Genomic DNA, 13,248 nt, shown 5'->3' with positions numbered 1-13,248 from the left:
ACATGTTGTAAAGTTAACAAGGAGTACTAGTGTGTAGGTTATGTGTATCAAGGTATACCAAGGTATAGGCTATGCTATAAGGAAAACATACCATTTGTGGTGTTACAAGGTACTAGTTAGTGTAATAGCTTTTCTCTGTTACGTCCCCAGTCCCATCCAAACTAGGTTCTCCTTCACCCTCTATCTGGTGTTCCCAACCTCCCCTACCCTGTCCACAACCTCTCCCTAACCCTCTTCCCCCCACTGGCTGCTGCCACGTGGTGTCCTGTTTATTATATATCGGGTACCTGTGCCAACCACGGTGGGAGGGTCGACTTCATTTGGCTTCTGTGGTTCGGGGGAAGAGTGTCGACCTCTCTTTCCCCATGATTGTTTGTAACTTGACAAAGACGGAAGTGAAGAGGAAGGTTTTGAGTTGCTTCCGGAACCGAAGATGGTTCTGCTCAAGTTTGAGAGAGGCAGGGAGGCTGTTCCAGAGGGTGGCCCTAGACGAAGAAAGAGATCTGCCCCCAAAGCTCTGCTTGGAAAGACAGCTGACCCTCAGAGAGTTGGAGGTGGATGAGTGGAGAGCTCAAGAAGGGAGAAACATAGGAAGAGAGAGTTGGAGGTAGTGTGCACCCAGGCCCCAGAAATCCTTGTGGACAATGCAGAGGGTCTTGAACTTGACCCTTGACTCCAATGGGAGCAAATTAAGAGATTTCAGAGCTTGAGAGATATGATATCTGGGCTTGAGGCCAAGGACAATTATGGCAGTCCTGTTCTGGATAGGATCTAGAGACGGAGAGTAGGGGCAGGAAGATTTAGAAGGAGGCTGATGCAGTAGTCCAACCTTGAGAGGACCAGAGCTCTGGAGAGAGTGAGCTTCTGGGGGAAAGTGAGGAAGGGAAGAATACCTCTGAGGAGATTTTGACTTCTTAGAGACATCAGATAAGTGAGGAGAGGAGGAGAGGGTGGAGTTGAAGATGACACCATGATTCTTAGCCTCACAGGTAGGAGAAGGAAGAGGGCCCAAAGTGGGAGATGCCAGAGAGAGAGACGATAGGAGGGAGCTGGTGTTCTGATGAGGAGGATCTCTGTCTTACTAGCATTAAAGCAGAGATCATTACCGACACACCACTCCTGAATTGCAGCCAAACAGTCAGGAATGAGAGAAGGAGTAGAGGCGGCCGAGGGGAACCTGAGAGAGAGCTGGGTGTTATCCGCACAACACTGAAAGTTGGCAGCAGAGAGCAGCGATGCAGTGGGCGAGTCCTGAGTTTTAATGATGAAATAAGAGACCATGGCCATGCAGAGGGTGTCATGGCCACTTGCCCAGGATCACAGGCGCTGCACCATCAGGCTGTGGGAGCAAGGGGTAGCATGGTTCATGCACGTCCCTTTGGGACGTTTATACACAGGGGTCCAGGTTGGACTCAGTACTGGCGCCTTTGGCGCCAGGCTCAAGGAGAAACATAAGCAAGACTCTTCATTATGGGCAAGAGTGCTTTTCAGGAACTTTCCATGTGTGTGCTGTTAGTCCGGGACTGACTTTCCATCTTGAGCTGCATGTGCAACTTTCCATCTATAAGCTGCATGTGCAACTTCAAGGAGTGGCAGGGTGTGGCAAGCAGAACAGAACTAGCGGGCGTGCCCTTAAGAGCTCAGCTATAAAAGCCAACCCAACCCCAAGGAGCACGCTTCGCATTTATCTGCATCCGCATGCAGCGTAATGCTCACCACTGCCTGGGATAAAGCAGCACTTACCTTTGGTAATCCGGTCTCCTGCCCATAAGCTTACCTCCTGGAGTCAGCATTCACCTGAATTCTTCCCCGCTGAGCCTGGTGTCCATTCTTCATCATCCGGCACGCAGGACTTCAGCTCTAGGCACCTCAACACGACATCTTCTTCATCCACAAAGGTGGACCCTGTAAAAGGACAAAAGGCAAGGTTAGACATTACGAACTTTCAGTTTGAAGTTGCGCTTGCAAAATTCTTTGTGCTTATCTTTAAAAGCTCACTTACCTGCTGCTGGACCGCCGCTGGATCCTCCGCTCCTCATCTGGAGCCACCTCGTGCTCTGTAGCTCTGCTGGGCCGCAATCACACCTATTTGGGAGAAGACATTATTACAGAGCTGACAACAGGCTGTGAGAAAGACAATACAAATCCTTCAAGAGAAAGACACTTACCAGAAAGGTGTGGAATAGTCGCAGCTGGACTGGACACTATGTATGAAGTACCAGTGAAGGAACTCTGTCTTCATCCTAAAAGCACCCCTGCCAGAAGTAGCAGGACGGAGAGCTCTCTGAATTGTAACACCTGTCTCCATCTCACAACTGGAGGATCTTAGAGGCGACTACTCTTTCAGCAGGGTCCAACAAAATCTTCAGGATCGTTCAAGATAACTAGACGAAATTCCCCCGGGTTTTATACCAAATCTTGCCTGCTTCTGGCATCCAATCCTTGCTCTTGAAATCAGTGGACCATGCCCTTATGACGTCACACCCAAAGTGCTTTGCTCCAGAGGAAGTGGAGGGGTCAGGAAAGAGAAAGAGAGGCAGAGAGAATCCAAATGCAGAACCCTCCAAAAACTGTGCAGACCCCCCTCTGGCTCATCCTAATGCTGACCCCTCCCCTCTCAATAGGATCAAAGGCCTTTAAAAAATGCAGCCCCCCAGTGTGAATCAGTGTGCCTCTTGGTTTCTGTTCCCAGGCCAGCATAATGTGGAGTGGCTGTCCTGGGGGAAAGGGTGTCACCTGCCCTTCAAACAGGAACAAAGAGAAGCAATCCCCCAAGTCTAGTCCTGTCAGTGGTCAGGGGTGGGACTTGTTTGCGAGGAATACACATAATCCTTGCACAGCTGAACTGGGCCCAGATGGCGTGCTCATGTGTGAAATCAATTTAATTTGGCCGGCATAACTCAGTGATGATGACCATCATACCCTAACTAAGTTATGACTAATATTTACAGTTGTATGTGCCACCAGGACAACATCTTCAGGGTTACTTAGTTTTTGGAACATGAGTGCATATTTTAAATGCAGCCCCTGTGCTGCTGAGATTTGCGTCCCTCTGCCACTGTCAATAGGGCCGCTGTAGCCTCTGACCCTGCTCTGCGGCACTGGTAGAGCAGGGTCTGCGAATCAGGATACTGATGCAGCACAGCACAAGTACACACTATGCTTTTGGCATGGAGCTTATGAAAGGGTAATTTGATTAGCAGATTTCCCTTTTAGAGAAGGAATTTCATTGCATCATTTTATTATTTAATAAAAATCAAAAAATGCCAGGGCTTTCACACCCTTTCCAGATAGCAATTCACCACAACCTACTACTCTGATCCTCAGAGTTTCGAAACCAGAACTGGTTTAGCTCTTCTTCTAACCTTATCCTTGCTTTTCACACCTCTATTTATTGTCTTTGGTCATTCACCAAATGATCCTCCTATTTTGCTGATTGTCTTCCTGCCCTCCACGCCTCCACTTCCTTAATCAAATCCTATACCAACTCCTCATCCCTTTATTTCGTTTCCTTATCTCTTTGCAACCACCTTGCACTACTTTATTATTTCCTCTCTTTACTCTCATACTTTCTTTCTTTGCCCCTTCGTGCACAATCCTTTTGCAAGTCTTTCACACCTTCTTTGCCCTTCTGGGCACTGTCTCTGATCACAGTGCTCCTCTACAGCTCACAACGGTCTCTTATGGCTTTTTCACCCCTGTGTGCACCCCTCACCTTAATGACCATCTCAAATTCACAACTATTTCTTGCACCTTCTTCACCTCTCTGGCCCTCCAAACCTTCTGCACTTTCTTCGCCTTTTCAGGCACCACCCTCTCTCAGGTCACCTTTACTACATTTGGTAAAGAATGCTCTCTATCTTATTTGCAGCACTAGTTCTCTTAGCTCCTCTGTTTGGTCTCCTCAGTCTCTGTTCCAGCTGTGGGAGAACCATTACGAGTCAGCGGTTTAATGAAAATACTGCTAAGAATGCGAAAGCTTCGATAAAGCTGGAGTGAAATCAAGCCCAGATGAGAAAATCTACTGGCTTTTCTGAAAGAAGTGGAAGTTACCAATACGTCTTTTACACACCAGGAGACTCAACAAAAAGACTGGGTGAATAGACATAAACATCCCTTAATGGGGATGGTCTTACCAGTTCATGGTTTCGCTGAATTCCATGGGAGTTGAATTAAAGAATATTATTGCACCTGTGACAGTTTTGGTTCCTAGCCTAATGAGGAAACTGATATTCCTGCAAAATGTACTTGATTGACGATTTGATAGTCAATAGGGTGAACTCAATGAGCACGACTATGCCACTGAATTACTGTTACAAAGAGTCATACCAACAAGACCACCAACGCTATTAAAGCCTGAAGAATGTCCTCAAAACAGAAGACTTAGGTTTAATGGAAAGAAATATGTTGGGATTGTTTTGGGTCCTATTTAGTATGACCTAGTTTTGTATACCAGCTAGACAGTGCTAGTTAGGTAGTTATTACATTTAACAGTTTTCTATTTTGGTATAAATTTTTGTTTTTTGCCTTATTTTGTAGTAGGAAATTGGTGAATTTGCTTTTAGTTATCGCTTATGTTCTATTTATTTCTATGTTTGTCATACACTTGTTGAGGTGTGGTTATTGTATATTTATTGAACGTTGAATTTGGGTGAGGATGATTTTGTTTGGTATGTCCACCACTCAAGAGTTACTGTGGTGAATTGTCTGATTTTGTTGAGGTTCTTTACTGTTTAAATTGCAAATTTTATGTTTGTTATACCTATTTTTAAACAGCACTATTACATCAGTATAATGTGTAATGTTTCATTCTGACATTGATTTTTTAGTATTGCATTAATGGATTGTTTTAGCATAATAACATTATTAGAATATGATGAACGGGATGCAAATTGAATGTGTTCCTGTCCTAAACTAGTTGACTAAGTTCTAAATATTAGTGTGGATTGAATTTTGTAACGGTGGTGCAGATTTATGTTCACTTGCATTCCCTACACAGATGCACTTTGACTCTGGTCCCTATTTTTCTGTAGTTATTTAAACTAATCAGATATGACCGGAGTGTAAAAAACCTGGTGTCGCTGTGATTATTTGTGTTTTGATTCCACTGTGGAACAGCATTCTGGACCGGTTTCTCACCCCCCTGGGTTCAGCTCCCACTCCAGGTCCTCCTAGTATATCCTCAAACTTGTTCCAAAACCGCTCCTGTCTTCTCTTGCTTATTCCAACCACTTCATTGTTAAGACACACAGGAATTTAACCCTGCCTCCCCACCTCGTTCTCGTTACAGGAGTCTCAGGTATGTCACCTGAGATTGGAATTGCTTGGTAAATTCTGCCACTTGGAAAGGTATACAGCCCTGCTTTGGTATTGGGGTTGGCCCAAACCTCCACTTGTCTGGTCCTTTCTCTGTTTGTCATGACCTGGTCTTGTCTTCCAGCATCTATCTAACAAAAGGGAATACTGGTGTATCTCTTTCTGGAGTTGGTGAAGCATTGGACTGATGGTTCCCACTTCTGGGGATGGCTCATAGTTCTAATGTGGGACTTGGGGATGTCTCGGGCCTCCTCTTGAATGGCTTTTCTCTGTTAATGTGACAAAATGGCTTCTGCCCACAGGAGTACCCTGATGGGTAGTGACTAAACTGCCCTCTCAGCCGTCACACTTCTACAAAACAAAAGTGATCCCAATCAAAACTTAAAAGAGGCACAGTTAAAATATATATATATCTCATTTGCCTTGCCTTGTGTGGTAACGTGGGCTGAGGTCAGGGTATTCTCTCACAGGGGTGTGAATGTGAAACTGTAACAATCCAAATAGCAATCCAAACAACAGTCCAAAGTAATTAAATGTCCGATCAGGGTGCTACAAAAATACATAGACTTTAAATTAAACACTCCAATATACAATACAAACTATACTAGAAACACTAAAATCAAATGGATTTGGATCTTGATTTTAAAATAAGGTGCAAAGAGTAAGTGGACGAGTCTCGAGGGTTCCACCAAATGAACCAGAGTGAGTGGGGGGAAAGGGGCTGGAGCATTTTAACGGTAAGATAATCAGTTATTGACAGTTTTACACCATTCAACCAGGCTTTTCGTCTTTGTGCAAGTGATTCTCAAATGTGGCACTCACAGTGATCCAGGCAGGGAGCAGGTGTAGAGTCAGGTTTGAAGGGAGTCTTGTGTGGTTCAATGCAGACATCTAATTAGGGGGGTGGTCAATGGGACCACTTGGGTCAGTTGATCAGGGGTCCATTATGAAACTGCTGGTGACTAGAGGTGCTTGGTCAAGGCACAACCATTAAATATCTACTGCAGCTGCAAGATCCTGGTTAGAGTTGAGGCAATGAAGCACTCAGCTGATGCAGTGCTGTGGCAAACTAGTTTGAAGATGCAGCAACTGTGGTTTGAAGAGTTTGAAGAAGTGCCAAAGGCAACAAAACATGTTATGTGGGTTTGAATGCCTTTGAACATAGTTTTTTTTTTTTTTTTAATTAGTTGGTATAGCTGAATTTATCAACTCTACAACATACACAATTTATAGAAAAATCATTTAAAAGCAACAGAAGTCACACAATTTACAAAATTTCATTCACAATTTGCAGTTCGACATCCACTTCATACTTAGATTTGAATCAACACAATTTGGTAAAAATGGCATCTAAAAATCTCATGATAGCAATATATATTGACATACGGTTTGTTGAGAAAAATACATTCCATTTTTCCATCAAGTCAAAAGTTAAATATTGACAATGTTTATGTAGAAATAGCTCACGTTCTTGAGCAACACTCGGACAGATCATGAACAGATGCCATAATGTTTCTCTCATTTGTTTGTTCTTGCAGAATCGACAAAAGTCTAGCGATTTATCAAGCACCTTTCTTTGTGACCATTATTTCAACTGTTTTCCACAAATTAAAGCGAAAACGCATAATCGCAGAGTGAAGTACTGGAGTGGGATATCGAAGTAAATAAGGCTCACATTGGCCAAGTTTCTTTTCAGCAAAAGGATTATTTCTGAAAACGTTGTATCTCAAACATGATTGTCGCGTTTGAGTCCAATCATATAGGTACAGCTTTTTTTTTGTTGCTCAGTCCGGATTATCGACAAGAAGTTGCACAGATATATCTGCAGCTACCAAAATGTCTAATACATTGTGACTCCACTGATCTGGAAATAAATGTTTAGACTTTAACATGTACCCCGCAAGCACCGATAGTAGGTTTCCAGATTGTCCTGCTAACAAATATTTCCTAAACAAGGTACATTGATGCCACTGGAATCTAGCAAAAAGGGAAAGTTGACCAATTCTGTATTGAATCAGTGCAATCGGCGTGCACTGGAGGAGGTTTAGCACTGTTCTCCAAAATGTACCTTCAAATTTCTCGAGAGTCGCTCTTTCCATTACTTTCCACGTTTCTAAACCATACAAGATTACTGGGACGGTCTTCTGGTTATAATAGGTAATGATGGATTTTATTGAGAACTTCCCATATTTGTATAGTGTAATCTTTGCTTGAGAGATAGCTGTTGTTATCCTCTGTTTCAAGAGTGCCAAATGTGCTTGGTTGGGTTGCGGAGTACTGATTTGCAACCCGAGGTAAGTATATTGTTGAACTATTTCTAAGTTAATGGCCCTCATTACACCCAGGCGTTAAGGGGTTAACAGCGCTGTAAAAGGTGGCGGCGCCGTTAAACCCTTAATGCCTGATTACAAGGTCCCTTTGCGGGTGGCACTTTAACGCCTGGTTTTAGCAGGCGTTAAAAAACCAACTCGCAAAGGGACATAGGAGCTAATTACGGCACCCTAATTTACGGTGCCGTAATTAGCGCCTTCCCCAGTCCCATTGAGCCCTATGGGGCAAAAATGGGAATGGGGAAGGGCCATGGCGGCATGGGGAATTACCGCCCTGCCAATCTCGGAATGGGGCGGTAATTCCCCATTCCGCCATGGCGGAGTCGGTAAGTTACCGGCATGGACCATGGTGCTATTAGCACTATGGTCCAACACCTGGGTCGTAATGAGGGCCAATGCCTTGGAGTGACCATTCAAATTTATTTGACTTTCTTGTTTGTGCATTAAAAATCATGATTTTTGTTTTGTAAATGTTGATTATGAGTTGATTTTGCAAAATGTAATCTTCTAGGGCATTTAAAGCTTTTTGTAGGCCACTCTGAGTTTTAGATAATAAAATCAAGTCATCCACGTATATTAAAGCAGGAATCTTAACTAAGCCCATTGATGGAGAATCACATAACAGATTTTGAAAGATGTCTGGGATATCATGAATAAAAAAGTTAAACAAGGCGGGTGCTAGGATGCATCCTTGCCTCAGTCCATTACAAGTAACAACAGAGACTGAAAGAAGACCTTCCACATTCAATCTAACTTGAATTGATATATCAGAATGTAATTTGTTAATGATGTCCAATATCGTTACTGGGCATTTGGCTCTTAGAAACTTCTGCAGCAGGATCGCTCGGGAAACTGAATCAAAAGCTGCATGATAATCAATATAGGCAAAATACAGGGGTTGTTTATTAATTAAAGCTTGATGCTGAATGCATAAAGTGACATCAAGTTGATACTAGTGGCCAACCCTCGTACAAAACCTGTCTGGCATGGATATCTCTTGTGATGCGTTTTAGTCCAGGAGTTAAAATCTCGCAACACACATTGTGAAAAAATGTTTCCAATAACAAAATGCAGGAGACCATCTGCTTTGCTTCTCCAGTTGCTGTGAGTCCCCAGAGACAAGATGAGACCTTGTTCTCGTTCTTCCAGCCCAGGGGTGGCTGGCTAACACCTGAACAAGTTCTTCATCTCCAGTGAGGCCCTGGGTACCAGTATAGGTGGAAGAGAGACAGGTCTTACTCCAGCAGCAATAGCCCCCAAATGCACCATGGGAGTGGGTGGGCAGCGGTGACTGCCTTTTCCTTGGATTACTCATTCTTCATCTCACTGGTGGATGACTCCAGAAATGTCAACAATCCCAAAAGAGGTCCAAAGGAATTCTACTTGTAGTTCAGAAACGAATCCCACAATGAATACAAGGAGGAGTGTTATAATCCATCTTTTATAGGAAAAAGCTCACAGGTAATTGGACTAAAGCAAGCCTGATTTAAGAGCTCCAATCCCTATCTTTGCGACAAGTGGTCTGTTCAATCTTGTGTCAAACACAAAGTGATTTGTGCTAAAGGAAATCCAGGGGACAGAAAGAAAGAAGAGGTGCAGAGATACACAAGATGTTGGATACCTTTCCTGACTGTCCTTACTCCCTCTGGTCACACTAACTCTGCCCCCTTCTCAGACCCAAACCATTGAAGGCCCTTTGGTTTGCAATATGCTGGTGTGATGTTAGTCCATTGTGTAGGATGTGCCCTTTGATTCCTGTTTCCTAGGTGACCTGCGTGGAAGCTGTCCTACTAAAGAGAGGTCTTACTTGACCCACAAAGAATTAAAAGAGAGAGGCATAGTTTTCAGTCTCTTGTCCCGCTGGCTGACAGGAGCATGGTGTCTGACCAGAATTCACACAGCTCTTCTACAGCTGACCTGAGCCAACAGTTTTGACATTTGCATGATACAAATCTGATGTGGTTGTGAATAATTATGCAAACCCTCCTCCACCATACCACACATGCTACGGCTTATATTTTTAGATTACCCTGCCATCAGATTAGGGATGTAGCATGATCATGTGGAATTCGGAAAATAGGTTCAAACGTAAAAGAAACCTCTGCACTGGCTGTTACGGCAGCTGTCAAATAGGGCACCTGTGACCTCTGAACCTCTTCCTTGCCACTGCAGAGCAGGAGCTGCAGATCAGGAGACTGATCCAGCAGGGCACAGGTGTATCCTATGCCACTGTTTCTCAGATGGAATTACCCTCATCATTTTATTAACCCCTTAAGCAAAAAGGCCAGAGGTTTTACTCTTTTGCTAGATGGAAAACTTCACAATCACCCCCCTATACTCCCAGGTGGACTTCTGAGCTTATTTGTTCCTACCTGTGCAGCAGTGAAGGTCTTGTACAAGAGGCGGCTGGTTAAGAGGTAAGTTTCCCTTCCTAATATAGGTCCCACTCTTTCACTTTGTGTGATTGGCATTCCTTCACCCAAACAATGGGAGCAGAGCATGTCAGTGATGTTGGAGCAGTGATCCTTGATTCCCTTAAGGGTTCAGTAGTTGCAGAGTCACTGGCTTCAGTTAAATCGAATTGCTGTGCTTTGGGGTTGGGCAGAGTCTGATTTCATGGATTCCTTATGGTGTCCGCTTTGCCCTTTGAAGAAACCACTGGGACTAAATGAGGGTAACAAGAGGACCATCCACAAGCCTATCTCAGACCCAACATACCCCATATTTGTGAGGAACACTGTCCATTAGTGGACCGCAGAGGCAGAGGACTTCCCAACAGTGGCCAGAACAACATATGTTTTCTGTGTAAAAATAGCCTTTAGGTCTTTGCTGACAGGAGAGACTAATCAGTGTCTACCTGATTCAGTAATCTTTTTGTGGCTTGACAAAACACTTGTACCTTGAACAGGAAAAGTAATACTTTCTTGAGAATTTTAGGAGGTTTCTGTTAGTGTCTGTAAATCAGTGTTTCATCTTTTCAAGGCCAGAGAAAATACTTCTTGCTTGTGTCTGAACATACATTGGTGGTAGGAGGAGATTACATTCAGTGGATGTAGATCAGTGTTCAGCCTTTTTAGAGCCAGACAAAATACTTTTTTTTGCATAGGTGTCATATCCTCAACCACTCACTCTTGGTATGCCTGCACTGTAGCCCAGTTTTAGCAACCCCCTGTAGCCCAAAACTCAATTTCCAGGGGCTCTGAGGTCAGGGGTGGACCACTTCAGTCGGTATATGGAGAACTAAGAAGCTGGGAAAGCAATTCCCAGAAGCTCTACACGATCATGCAGGACTATTGAGTGCCTGGCAGCATGCCTGAGCTTAGCATCCTGAGAACAGACACATTTACAATCTGAATCCAGCTCCTTTCTGAGTGCTCTGTGAGCCGCACCTGTCAATAAATCCTACTACCTATGAAGAAGGAGAAGAAAGGATAAAAATGGGTCTACAGTAAGTATTTAGATTTTCAAAATCGTTCTACACTTCCCTTATGCCATGCTCACCTTGATTCCTTCTTGCGCCTCAACCTGCAGTTCCGCTCAACCTAAGATAAGGGAAAAAGAGAGGCGGTTACACCCTGGCAAGAACATGCAGTAAAAGTTGAGACTCTTGCATTATTTCAATGCCTCTGTGTTGTACTCCTTAATTCTGTAGCTCCTGATCGATCTAGGGGCTGAGAAAAAGAGAGATCAGTTAGGCGGTGACATAAGCATAGCTGTTGGTGCATGACATCAGTGCTAAGATTACCTTCCATGCTGTCAGCCTGAATAACATTGCTGCAACAGTCTCTTGACTTAAAGAAAGGTAAAAACAGAAGATTACTTAGGAGTGGTGTAAGTTCACACCTCACAAGCATTTGATTTTCAGTTTGTGTCTAGCACCTATTAAAGCAACCTGGACTGTGAATACAAGAATGCTAAAGCAGTGAGATAACCATACAAAGGGACTTTAACGAGCAAGTGGAGCAATTGGGAAGAAAACCGCAAAGAATGTCAGGAGGGGAGAAGAGAAGCCAGAAGCAGCCAGTCTCCACAGCCAAGGGGAGTGCTACGAACTACATTGGAATGCTTTCGAACCCAGCAAAACAGTGGGAATGGGGCAGGGTGAGATAAGAAGGGCACATAAAGTGCAGAGACTAATTGCATTCATTACTTTCTGGAACAAAGACATCGTCCAGGTAACAGTGTGATGGTATCCCCTAAAGATCATTACCCTGCTCATTTTTCCAGGCTACAAACTAATTTTATTATATAGTAGGTTTGTACAAATTCCTTCAGGGTCAGTCGTTTTTCAATGAAACGAGCTGGGGGTAGATCTCTGTCTTCGGCTGCGGCCTCCCTTTGGAACAGCCTCCCTGCCACCTTGAAACTTGAGGAGAACCATCTCCGGTTCCGGAAGCACCTCAAGACCTTCCTCTTCGCCTCTTCCTTTGCCCCTCTTCTCCCCTGCTGACCTATTTTTCTCTCTTGGTACCATGCACATGGCCACCCTCTGTCCTTCTGGCCCAGGTACCTGTTCACCCTGACTCCCTACTGCACTGCCTGCGGGCCACCCATTACATTGGGATCTGTATCTGTACCCATTCAGTCCCCCACCTTTCTTCTGCACTTATCAGATATACCCTATCTGACCAATCATGCACTTGCCACTTGCGTTCTGCACTACCACCTTTTCCTTGCCTGTATTTATTTATTTATTTAACTTATTATTTATTCTTTTCTCTCCTCTGTTTTGCACTTTCCACTTCTCCCCCTTCAACGCACTTTCTCCCTTTCCCCTTCTCCATGCACTTGCACGTTCTTAATATCACTGGGCCTAATAAGGTTGTTGTTTTCATTTTTTTTGTTCTCCCTTGTCCCCCTCCCTTTGCTTGGTCGCGCTCTGAAACACTTGTGTATGAGCGCGATATAAATAAAATATCATATCATATACACTGCTAGAGGTGACAAGAGATCCACCACACCTCTGCCAAGACCTCTCAAGTATGGCTTCACAATAGGAAACACCATACAATTCACTGGGAGGAGATCATATGCCATTCCTTTGAGGGCTGATAAAATACTTGATGCTGGTGCAGGAAAAAACTTACATTATTTGCAGGTGGGAGGAGAATATGCTTATTGTCTGCAGGTGCGTGCATCACCTTAGTACTAGGAAAGATCATTTCCCATTGAACACCTTGCATGACATACATTCACGCGTCATTACTTGACAGATAGAGGAGCATACCATCACCGAATTGTTCGAAGGCAGCAGAAGGTCGGTAATACTATTTAGCATCTTTTAAGTCAGTGGAAAATGTGTTTTGAGCCAGAGAAAAAGTAGGAGAGTGCTTTAGTGGCTGTAACTCAGTGTGCCATCTGACGCCAGTTAAAATACGTGTTGCATACAAAGTGCCTGTAAATGGGTCATGGACATGTGACTCTTTTGAGTGCTAACATACTTGGATCACCTAAGGATGCTAGGGACTAAGGGAGGCATGTAGTCACGTTATGTGCGCAGTCCCTGTGGCAGAAGAAGCAGCGGGTTACATCCAATGATAAGTGGGAAAACAATGCATCGGCTCAGGATGTTGGACGTTCTGTGTCTCCTCCCGCTTACCCA

Source organism: Ambystoma mexicanum, chromosome 1q (assembly GCF_040938575.1).
Source record: "Ambystoma mexicanum isolate Mex_15411 chromosome 1q, UKY_AmexF1_1, whole genome shotgun sequence".
Taxonomy (NCBI): Eukaryota; Metazoa; Chordata; class Amphibia; order Caudata; family Ambystomatidae; genus Ambystoma; species Ambystoma mexicanum.
This window is presented reverse-complemented; position numbering follows the sequence as displayed.